Here is an 11,551-nt window from a genome sequence, read left to right as displayed (position 1 = left end):
GAGGCTTACACTTGAACAATAGTTTCCCTAAGCTTTCCGGATGCTGAGAGTTTCTCTGCTCCAAGGTCAACAAACATAATTGTTTTGGTTAAGTGTTGTGTTTAGGTAAGTGATGTCAAAAGGGTCAAACATGTTTTCATTCTCAACGTTTATGAGAAACACGAAGTGCCACAATGTAGCACTCAATTGTCACCGTCTTCCTGGAGACCTTTGAGAACTTAATGAGTTCATCCTTTTACACTAGGAGAGAGTCAAACTGAAAGAATCTTTCCGACGAATCACATTAAAATTTACTCCAGACGGCCAGTGTTCTGAGCTAGAAGAGTAAAGACAAGTCTTCCACATGCGCTTCATTTGCTTACATGGCCTATGATTCCCTAAGAAGAAGTCCACAATTTATACCCCAGCCAAAGAGAAGGATGAGCGGGCCAGCTCTGTCTCTGGGAAGAAAAGGAGGAAGAAGAAGAAGGAGGCACATTTTAGTTGCATGGGGAAAATGCTAAAGCAAAGCCACCCGGACTTCAGTGGGTGCTTCTGGATCTTGGATGCACTGGGAGCTCTGGAGGATTTGGTGGCTGGAATGGGTTAGCCTAGAGGCAGTTAGACTGTCCCTCTACATCCACAGAAGAGCCGTCACCAGCAGAGAGATCCTTTAGGCAGTCAAGCAGAGATGCTCTCTGAAGAGCTTGGGAATAAATGAAGTGAACCTGAATGGCCCTGTTGTTGAAAAGATTACACTTGTCAAAGAAAATTGGATCCGCTGGAGGACTGAGCTGGAAGATGAAGTATCTGAGAAGTACCCGCTGCAGTGGTGGTCTTGGTGTGACACACCTGGTCTCTGGGTCTTGCATTTTTAGTCTCAGACATAATTTGTGAAAAAAAATTAAAATAAAGGAAAGGCACTTTCAAAAACAAAAAAGAAAATTTACTCCAAATGTCTTTTAACTTTTGGACTTTAAATAAGAGATGAAGGTTTTCCCTGAATCAAAATGTATCTTCTTGCTTAATGCAATGATAAATTTCCACAGAAGCTGCCCAGATTATACTTCAATGAAACCAAAGATCCAGAGAGGTCACAAGGAAGAGATTGAAGTGACTTTCAATTTAAAGAGATTAGAGGTTCAGGAAAAGCAACCCTTCTGGATGTCAAAGTTGTCCAGACTCTCAAATCTTGACTTTGTTGATTCAGAACACCATTGTGCTAAGTGGCATGGAGGCATCCCCGTACCAGCATGTTCCTTTCTAAACTTTTTCTCCCCCTTTCTCTTCATGCTCTGCACCTATTCCTACCACAGAGTAGATACAGAGAAGGTTTATACTAAAAGTTATAAATGAATGGATGAATAAATATCTCTACATGTCCATCAGAAATCCCACTACCTCCTGGTAAATTTTTTAATACCAAGTTTGCATTTGTTATCTTATTGATTCATAGTAAAAACCAATGTGTGGGGCTTCCCTGGTGGTACAGTGGTTGAGAGTCCACCTGCCAATGCAGGGGACACGGGTTCGTGCCCCAGTCCAGGAAGATCCCACAGCCGTGGAGCAGCTGGGTCTGTGAACCATGGCTGCTGAGCCTACACGTCCGGAGCCTGTGCTCTGCAATGGGAGAGGCCACAACAGTGAGAGGCCTGTGTACAGAAAAAAAAAAAAAAAAAAAAACCAATGTGTGTAATTATTTTGCCAACAGTCTTCCCAGTAGACAGCAGCATATGGTGGGAAGATCATGGGTTTCTGAATATATATATAAATTTGAGGCTTTACTACCTCTTGTGCCCTTGGACAAGTTGTTTGACTTTCTTTTGCCCCAAATGTCTTGTTTGTGAGATGGGAATACTAGCATGTATTTTGTGTTGGGAGAGACAATTCTCCACAACTAAAGAAGAAACAATTCTTCCCCATTCTTGGCAGGTCAAGTTCTCACACTGCCATCTCTCTGGCTCTCTCCAGCCAGAAATGTTCTCTGCTGTTAAGGACTCGTGTGATGCCCTTGGCTCCACTGGGATAACCCAGGGCCATCTCCCCACCTCAAGGCCCTCAATCACAACTGCCACATAAAGGAACGTACTCACGTGTCTGGGCGGTGGGGATTAGGATCTAGACTGATTAAGACTTAGGGGAAGGACATTATTCTTCTGACCACACTCTACTTCTAGAAGCCTCCCAAGATTTGCTAATTCTCAAAATTGTTCAACTTGACCATTTCCCAGAAAGGTTACAATTTTTCTAAAGGTGAAAGTCAGGAAAAGTCATTTATTCAAATATATTTATGAGCAGCTCGTGCTAGGTGCTCCAGCCTCGAGGATGAATTAGTCAAGAAGCCTATCCTTAAGGAATTTGCACTCTACCATTGAAGGTGAGAAACATGTTATTCTGAGAGCATTGGGGGTGAACAGGAGTTCTGTAGAGCAGTGCTTCTCAAACTTTAACATGCCTGCATGTCTCCAGTTAAAATGTACATTCAACAGCACAAAATGGGGAGTAAGGCGGGTGGAAGGGGTGAGCACAGAGATAAGAGCCCCTGCGCAGAGAGGACGGATCCAAGCCTGACAGACCGGGGCCAATCCAATAGCCCATGCCCCGCACCTCAGCTTCTCAACTTAACAGATGCAGGTGAAGACACCAAGACAGAAAACCAGAATATTCCTGGGGCGGAAGAACGTGGCCAATCACTGCCAGCCATGAGCCTGCCACCGCTGCTGCAGCACCCGGTCTGCACGTGATGGGTGTGCCCGGATGAAGGCTCGCTCTCCCCGCATCCCTCCACTCCCTCCCTCCCTCTCACTTTTCCTCTCTCTCTTTCTCCTCCTTTCTCCCATCCTCTCATTCTCCCCTCTCTCATTCTCCCCTCCTTTCTCCCCCTCCTCTCATTCTCCTTTCTCCCCTCCTCTCATCTCATTCTAGCCGTGTACACACGGTTATATTTAAAATAGGTAACCAACAAGGACCTACTGTATGGCACAGGGAACTCTGCTCAGTATTCTGTAACAACCTAATTGGGAAAAGAATCTGAAAAAGAATAGATACATGTATATGTATAACTGAATCACTTTGTTGTACACCTGAAACGAACACAACATTGTTAATCAACTATGCTCCAAAATAAAGTAAAAAGTTAAAAAAAAAAAGAATGTATGGGTTTTCAATGCATTAACAGTGTGACTTTTTCACCAATAGAAATCACAGCTATTTTCATATCTTAGGATATCGTGTAAGCTCATCATAACCTTGAAATTATGGTAGTTATTAGACTTGCTGCTAGATCTTGTTATATATAATGTATATAATATATAAGTTACACATTATAATGCATAAAGAAAGAATCACATATGTTTTGCTATCACAAAATTTTTTGAAAGAATATATGGGTTTTCAAATTGAAAGGGCACACAAAGTGTCAAGAAGGATAAATTTAAAAAATATTTTAAGAAGACTAACACCTAGAACGTTGTGGTGATACTTCAGAAAACCAAAGGTAAAAAGAAAATCCTAAAACTTCCAAAGAAAATAAATAAGTAGACAAAAAAAATCCATGGCAATCGGATGGTATTGCATTTCTCACTGTCATACTGGGGGCAGGAAGACAAAGAAACAGTACCTTGAAACTATTTTCAACTTGTAATTATTACCTAGTCCTTTAAGAATGAGGAGAAAATAAATGTTCTCTAATATTCAAGAATTTAAAGTTTGTAACCTGTGAAACTCTCTCTGAAAGAAATGCCTAGACAACATGCTAGAGGAAAACAAAAGCAAGAACAAAAAATTAAGCTAAATGATGATACAGGGTAATAGCAGTTTGGAATTATATCACAATATGAGACTACGAGGAAAGGAAAGAAGGAAAAGAAGAAAAGGCACGAAAAGTTTCTCCTGTTTTTAAGAGAAGGAAGAAGATACTGGATAGGAAAAAATGTAAGTTTTAATATGTCTATTGATGGTTTTTAATTTTTTTTTTTTTTTTGCTGTACGCGGACCTCTCACTGCTGTGGCCTCTCCCGTTGTGGAGCACAGGCTCCGGACATGCAGGCTCAGCGGCCATGGCTCACGGACCCAGCCGCTCTGCGGCATGTGGGATCTTCCCGGACCGGGGCACGAACCCATGTCCCCTGCATCGGCAGGCAGACTCTCAACCACTGCGCCACCAGGGAAACCCTTTAATGTTATTTTTTAAACAGTAGAAAGGAAGGTGTATATAACTTTAATAATCCCTCTAAAGCAATACACTAACAAAAGAAGCTAAAAAAAACAGACTGGCAAATTTGTCTACATAAAAAGGTAAAACTCAGGCTTCCCTGGTGGAGCAGTGGTTGAGAGTCCGCCTGCCGATGCAGGGGACGTGGGTTCATGCCCCGGTCCGGGAAGATCCCACATGCCGTGGAGCGGCTGGGCCCGTGAGCCATGGCCGCTGAGCCTGCACGTCCGGAGCCTGTGCTCCACAACGGGAGAGACCACAACAGTGAGATGCCCGCGTACCACAAAAAAAAACCCGTAAAACTCGCGTGGGCCAAAGAAGCTTCATACTGGAGAAAATATTTGCAAATCATATGTCTAACAAAGGATTTGCGTCCAGAATATATCAAGAACTCCCAGAAATCGACAGTAAGAAACCAAAAAACCCAGGTTTTTGGTGAGAAAATTACAGAATAGTCACTTGACCAAAGAGGATATGCAGAAGGCAAACAGACACATGTACAGATACTCTACATCACTGGGCATTAGGAAAATGCACATTAAACACAACAAGACACCATGTCACATGCATTAGAGTGGATAAAATAAAAAATACAACACCAAATGCTGAGCAGATGCAATGCAGTTGGAACTCTCATGCACTGCTGATGGAAATGCAAATGGTAAAGCCACTTTGGAAAACAGATTGATGATTCCTTACACTGTTAGACATACACTTAACACATGACCCAGCAAGTTCACACCTAGATATTTCCCCATAAGAAATGAAAACTTAGTTTGCTCTACAACCTGTACATGATTGTTTACAGCAGCACTAGTCAGACAAAAACTGGACACAACACAAACGTCCATCAGTAATAGAATGGATGAGCAAATGGTGATATACCGGGGAGTACTAGACCATGAAGAGCAGGAAAGATCTGTGCCCACACTCAGTGATATGGAAGAATCTGTCAACACCACATTGAGCAAAAGAAGCCAGACATGATAGGGCACATCTTGTATGCTGTCATTTATACAAAGTACAAAAGGAGCAACGCTCGAAGGGAATGCAGACTGGTAGAGTACACAAGTCAGATGCTGGTAATAGTTTGTTTCTTAATCTGGGTGATCGTTATAGGGGTATGTTCAGTTGTTGAAAATTTACCAAGTTGTGTACTTACGATCTGTGCCCTTTCCTACAATAAATTACACTTGAACTTTTTTTTTTGGTGGTACGAGGGCCTCTCACTATTGTGGCCTCTCCCACTGCGGAGCACAGGCTCCCGACGTGCAGGCTCAGCGGCCATGGCTCACGGGCCCAGCCACTCTGCGGCATGTGGGATCTTCCCGGACTGGGGCACAGACCCGTGTCCCGTGCATCGGCAGGCGGACTCTCAACCACTGCGCCAGCAGGGAAGCCCAGAAATTTTTTTTAAGTGTATAGAAAAGAGGAGCAGAAAGGTACTCTAGACTGCTACTGGGATTTTCCCTTGGGAAGGGAGTGAGACTGGGGGAGGGAAAAATTGAAAGGGATTCTTACGTTTCATGCTCTACACCTCTATAGTGTCTGTACAAAACCTTTTACAATGATAGTATATTCCCGTATTATCCGTGCCATTTAAAAAATTTCAAAGAGGTTTTTTTGACATTTGACATGACTGAAGAAAACACATAGAGTAGAAATAAAACTAGACTCTAACAACAGTTCAGCTAAACTTAGTGGCAGATACTATGACTACTACTGATGGGTTCAATATCACGGTGAGTATAAGCAAGAATATTCCCACACAGAATGTGGGCTTCAGGAAAACATAAATCCTATAACTGGCTGCCTGAAACAGATACAACTAAAAGAATTCTTTTAACTGACAGACAAAACTTAGGCGAGATTCCAGGCAGGTGCTGAGATGGGCAGGTTGTGTGTGACAAATGAATGTTGTTTTCAAAGGTGATGAAAACAGTCAGGTAGTAGCTGAGCCCTGATTGCGGTAGTCTTGGTCTGTTTCTCACGATTATGCTGTCTGTGTGGCCTTCATAGGCATTTGACTTGGAGGCCACTCAACCCCGTGAGAACACTGTAAGAGCAGAGTTACAAAAGCATAATGGTAACAGCCATAAAAACAATCATCACAGCCATAAAAAACACTTGTTAACACCAGTATCATGGTAAAAGCACTGAGATGAGCCAGTCACTCAATGAAAGTTGGAAACTACAGGTTAAAGAATCAAAGTCCAACAAAACTGAATTTTTATGTCCCAAACAACAGCTGAACATAACACATACAATAAAAATAACTGAAATTCAAGAAAAAATAAGAGATAAATTGACATTAGAAACCTAATTGTTCCACTATAAAAGCAGCCAAAGCTACCATTTATTGAGATTTTTCTAAGTGCCTGAAACTGTGCTGGGCACCTTACATACATACATTATCTCAATTCTCACAGCCCTATAAGGCAGGTGCTGTAACTGTTCTTGTTTTACCAATGAGGAGACTGGGATGCAAAGAGGTTAAGTGTCTTTGCCATGAATATTCAGCTAATCAGAGGTGAACCCGTGATTCAGACTTGAGTCTGTCGAGCTCCAGGGCCCATGCTCTTAACCACTACATTACGTTGCCTCTCGATATGAAATAACCAGAATGCGAGTAATCGATAAATAACAAACTAATAAAAGAAATTGCAGGGGCTTCCCTGGTGGCGCAGTAGTTGGGAGTCCGCCTGCCAATGCAGGGGACGTGAGTTCGTGCCCTGGTCCAGGAAGATCCCACATGCTGCAGAGCGGCTGGGCCCGTGAGCCATGGCCGCTGAGCCTGCGCATCCGGAGCCTGTGCTCCACAACGGGAGAGGCCACAGCAGTGAGAGGCCCGCGTACCACACACACACAAAAAAGAAATTGCAGAGCTGATCAACGGCATCAATTGGACAGACAAGGGAGAGACGTGAAAGATAGAAGAAAAGAATACACTTTGTTTTTAAGAATATAAGGATCTCATAAAAATTCACATTATATGTGAAAGGAGATAAAACGAAGCCAGAACATCTAATATTCCAAAATATTAAAAACAATAGAAGTAGAAACTAAAAGTGCAGGCAAAATTCCTATCAGCTTCATTCATAATAGCCAAAAACTGAAAACAGCCCAAATGTTCACTAATTGGTTAGTGGACAAGCTAACTGTGGTACATCGACATAACAGATACTGCTCAGCAATGGAAAGGAGCATTCTGTTGATGCATGCAACACATGGATGAATCTAAAAAATACTATTCAGAGCAAAAGAAGCCAGACACAAATTACGAACACTGTATGATGGCATCTACATGACATTTTCTAAGAGGCAAAACTACCGGAAGAGGGAACAGATCAGTGGTTGCCAGGAACCGGGGGTAGGATATGGAATTTGGTTACAAAGGAGCATTGAAAACTTTTTAGAGTGACAGAAATGTTCTATATCATGATTGTGCTGGTTGTCCCACAGTTGTATACATTTGTCAAAGCTCATTAAATTCTCTGGTTAAAAGGGATACATTTTATTATACATAAATCACATCTCAATGAACCAGAGTTTTTAAATGCATGCAAAATTTAAAAGCTCGGCACCATATAAAAATTTTAAGTGCTTCAGTACTTCCTACATCAAGAAGAAAATTCCTTATATAACAGAATATTTTGAAAGAATATTTCCATATTAAAAGTGTGGAGTTCTCCCAAAGCAGTGCTTAGAAGAGCACTTATTTTTATCTTAATAAGATTAATAAAGAAGAAAAAATAAATAAAAGCAAACCCCAATTCTTCCCCAAAATCACTAATCCCTAATTAGCAAATTTATTAAAAATTTTTAAATGTGGGGTGAAAAAAACATATTGGCAATGAATAGAAATAAATATTTTAAAGTAGGGATGATATTCTAAGCTATGCATTCATAAGTATGATTACTAATACTCTGTAGGTAGCTGCTAAGTATGAAATAATAAATAAGATATCACAAAAGAAAGAACATAAATAGGTCAACAGACTAATTACAGAAATAGAAACAGTTATAAAAGGTTCATGCCCCCAAAAAACAAATGGCACTACTGGAGTCACTAGATTATTGTCTTAAATTTCAGAAAACAATTTACTCCTTTCTTGCTACCAAAACTATTCCAAAATATAGAGAACAGCATATAACTAATTTTGTTTTTATAAAGTAAATGTGGTTTTGATCATAAAACCTAAAGGCACCATGAAGAAAATTAAATGATAGCTCAATCTTCTGAACTTAAACACAAAAATGCAAAATAAAATCTAGGACACCAGGTGTGAGTTTAGGGAACCAACTCTACCACGGGGATTGGCTCCAGTCAGGGGGCTAGGGCACACCCCAGAGGGCACAGCCAACAAGACATTACGGCAAAGACACCACAGGCCTCCCCCAAACCCAGAGGCTTGGTGTAGACACCAGGCACTGTGCCAGGCTGAGGATACAGGACCACATAGTCCCACACAGTCTCACTGTGGTGGCTTCTCTTGTTGAGGAGCATGGGCTCTAGGCACGCAGGCTTCAGTAGCTGTGGCACGCGGGCTCAGTAGTTGTGGCACACTGGCTTAGTTGCTCCGCGGCATGTGGGATCTTCCCAGACCAGGGCTCGAACCCGTGTCCCCTGCACTAGCAGGCGGATTCTTAACCACTGCGCCCCCAGGGAAGCACAAGGGACTCACCTGCTGCTGGACTCGAGTCCTTTCAGGAGCTTTCTCTGTCTTTCTATTGATAGCTCTATGTTTTTAAGGCAACGTCACTCTGTTTTATCTACAAATATATTGAATATCTGTCAAGAATACTATTTTGTTATTACCCTTTGTGAATTTTCTTGTCTATGTTGCCTGCTTGTTCTTTCAGATAAAATTATAAATAAAATAGCAATTATGGTAATAAAACGGTTTTTTGAAAACACATTTTTCCTATATTGTCTTTTCACCAGTAACATGGCATATTTTAAATTTTATTTAATTTTTATTTAGTACCACTATGTAAACTCTTTGCCTTCCTGCCAGTTGCATTTATTTTTAACTTTATTGCATTGGTCAGAACTCCTAAATAATGATATGTAAATGGGCTTTCTTGTTCTCAGGGGTTTTGTTGCTCTTGTTGCTGTTTTTGGAGCCACACTGGATGGCATGTGGGATCTTAGTTCCCTAACTAGAGATCAAACCCATGCCCCCTGCAGTGGAAGCGCAGAGTCCTAACCAATGGACTCCCAGGGAAGTCCCGGTCTTGTTCTTGGTTTTAATGATAAATGCTTTACCATTAAAAGTAATAAGTATATTGCTTTAAACAATAAAAATGAGGAGATAGACATCTGCTAAGCCAAATATTGGCAATAAGGCATAAAGATGACTGCACGTCTTTTCAAAGTCATACCGAAGCTTTATTTAACAGCTGCTGCCCCCCCCACCAAGGGGTTATTTCATTCTCTAGCAGAATGTACTTTTATTTACTATTTACCATGGATACAAGCCAAGCCCCTGTGAAGCTATATGTTAACTTGTATGCTTAGACTTTTGTCCAGTGAAGAAGCAAATGATTTTTGTCTAGTACTAAAGATAACCCAAAAGCTTATAGTTTTATTGCCCTGTACAGCACTAACTGTTTTGCCTGTAAGGTAGCCAACTAGCTTCAGCACGCCCTGCCCAACTGACAAATGCTCTGAGAACCAGCCCCGTCATGCTGCTAGACGCCTGGGTTAGGTAAATCGTTGACATATACTCACTCTACATTTAGATGAAAGTCATGTCTTCAACTTTTGAAAAATTATACTGCTTATACGTTAAACAAATAATGACACAAATCACCACCCAATTACAATTGTGGTAAGGGCTCTGAAGGAAATGGGGGTGACCTGTCAAGGATCGAGGGGTTCTGGAGGAAATGGTGCTTAAACAGAGGCCTGGAGGCTGGCTGCACGCGGGCAGGGAAGAGCCATCCACAAGTTGCTCCTTCCTAGGGTAATCTACTGACTACATCTAAACATTCCCAAAGTCACAGAGGAAGGTAACCGAAAATTACTCTACAACTGAAGCAGAGTTGTCTTGTATTTGTACACCAATGCAATTGTCAAAATAAAAATAATAAATAACAATGGTAATTATATCTACTGTTGACTCAGAGTTTACTACAGTGCTCCAGGTCTCCTACTAAACACTTGAAATGTATTACCTTCAATCCTCACGACAGTCCTAAAAGGTAGTTACCATTATTATCTCCACTTTACAGATGAGAAAACTGAGGCTCAGAGAGGTTAAGTTACATGCCCAAGAGTACACACTAAGTCTGCCTGATATCAGAGCTGAACTCCTTTGCTGTCCTGCCTCTTCCAAAGATACTTGTTCAAGTTTGTGCTCCTTTATAATGGGGAAGGAGTATGTTATTTTCATTTTTTTTAACATAGCCATTTTTAACATCATGGCAAGAACGGAACAGGGAGGTGAGACATGTGAAGGGCACTGTGGTTCAGTGTTTACTTTTGCTGCCCCTGCTCATTTTCTAAAGCTTCCTGCTAAGGTGATTTGGAAGTAAAAAGCAGGGTTTGCTTAGAGTGACTTTTCAAAAAGAAGAGTGTCTTGTTGAAAACCTGTTTACTCCATGCCTCTGCTTTTAACTATTCCCCAACACAGCTCCCTCTGTTGCTTTTCTCTCATCTGTAAGCCCTGAGCACTCGTCCAAAAGCTTTAGCCCAACTGAGTAGGCAAAAAGCCTTCTCCACCACTTAACTTGCTACCGGCTATAAGGTTCTCGTTAAGTGTTTGTCTGACTATTCAGTCAAGGATAGAGAATCCATTGTGAGCAAAGTCCATTTGCCTTGATTGTGTGTAAGCTTTCCAGAATTCACTGCTTGGTTTTTGTTCCTTTTCTTTTTCCTTTGGTACTTCCTCCTTTTAAGCTGAGAATTATATAAAAATGTAATTACCCTGTCACCTTCCTTAATCTTATATTCAAGGAGAACACATGTGTCTTTTGTGTTTACCAAAATATTTCCCAAGTGACCCAAAGGTATATTGAATTCTCTCCTGGATTCCTATGGCTTGGAGTCTAATACCAGCCATGGGCCTTCATGACTTATTTAAAATCTTGAACAGCCTACAACAAAATCACAGATTCCAAAATACCTGAACTAAAGGCCCCTTAGAGATTGTCTAGTCCAACTTCTACATTTTACACAGTGAAAAAGAAAGGCTGGTAAAGTTCCTGTGCTAAGGCCTCACCCGAGTATATTAATATTTACTTTGCATTATATATTTTGCCTTCCCAATTATACACTCTTTGAAAACAAAGACCCTTGACAAACATTCTTCATATGGCATCTGCAACATATATCTATGAATGGAGTAGATATTT

General features: G+C 41.2%; 1 pseudogene; it reads left to right on the top strand.

The window, feature by feature from the left end:
- The first annotated feature begins 343 nt into the window (after positions 1-343).
- On the top strand, positions 344-857 carry LOC132490559 (histone H2A.N-like; annotated as a pseudogene).
- Positions 858-11,551: the final 10,694 nt, after the last annotated feature.

The sequence above is a fragment of the Mesoplodon densirostris genome, chromosome 5 (assembly GCF_025265405.1).
Source record: "Mesoplodon densirostris isolate mMesDen1 chromosome 5, mMesDen1 primary haplotype, whole genome shotgun sequence".
NCBI lineage: Eukaryota > Metazoa > Chordata > Mammalia > Artiodactyla > Ziphiidae > Mesoplodon > Mesoplodon densirostris.
Note: the sequence above shows the minus strand (reverse complement) of the source record. Positions and strands in the feature narration are given on the sequence as shown.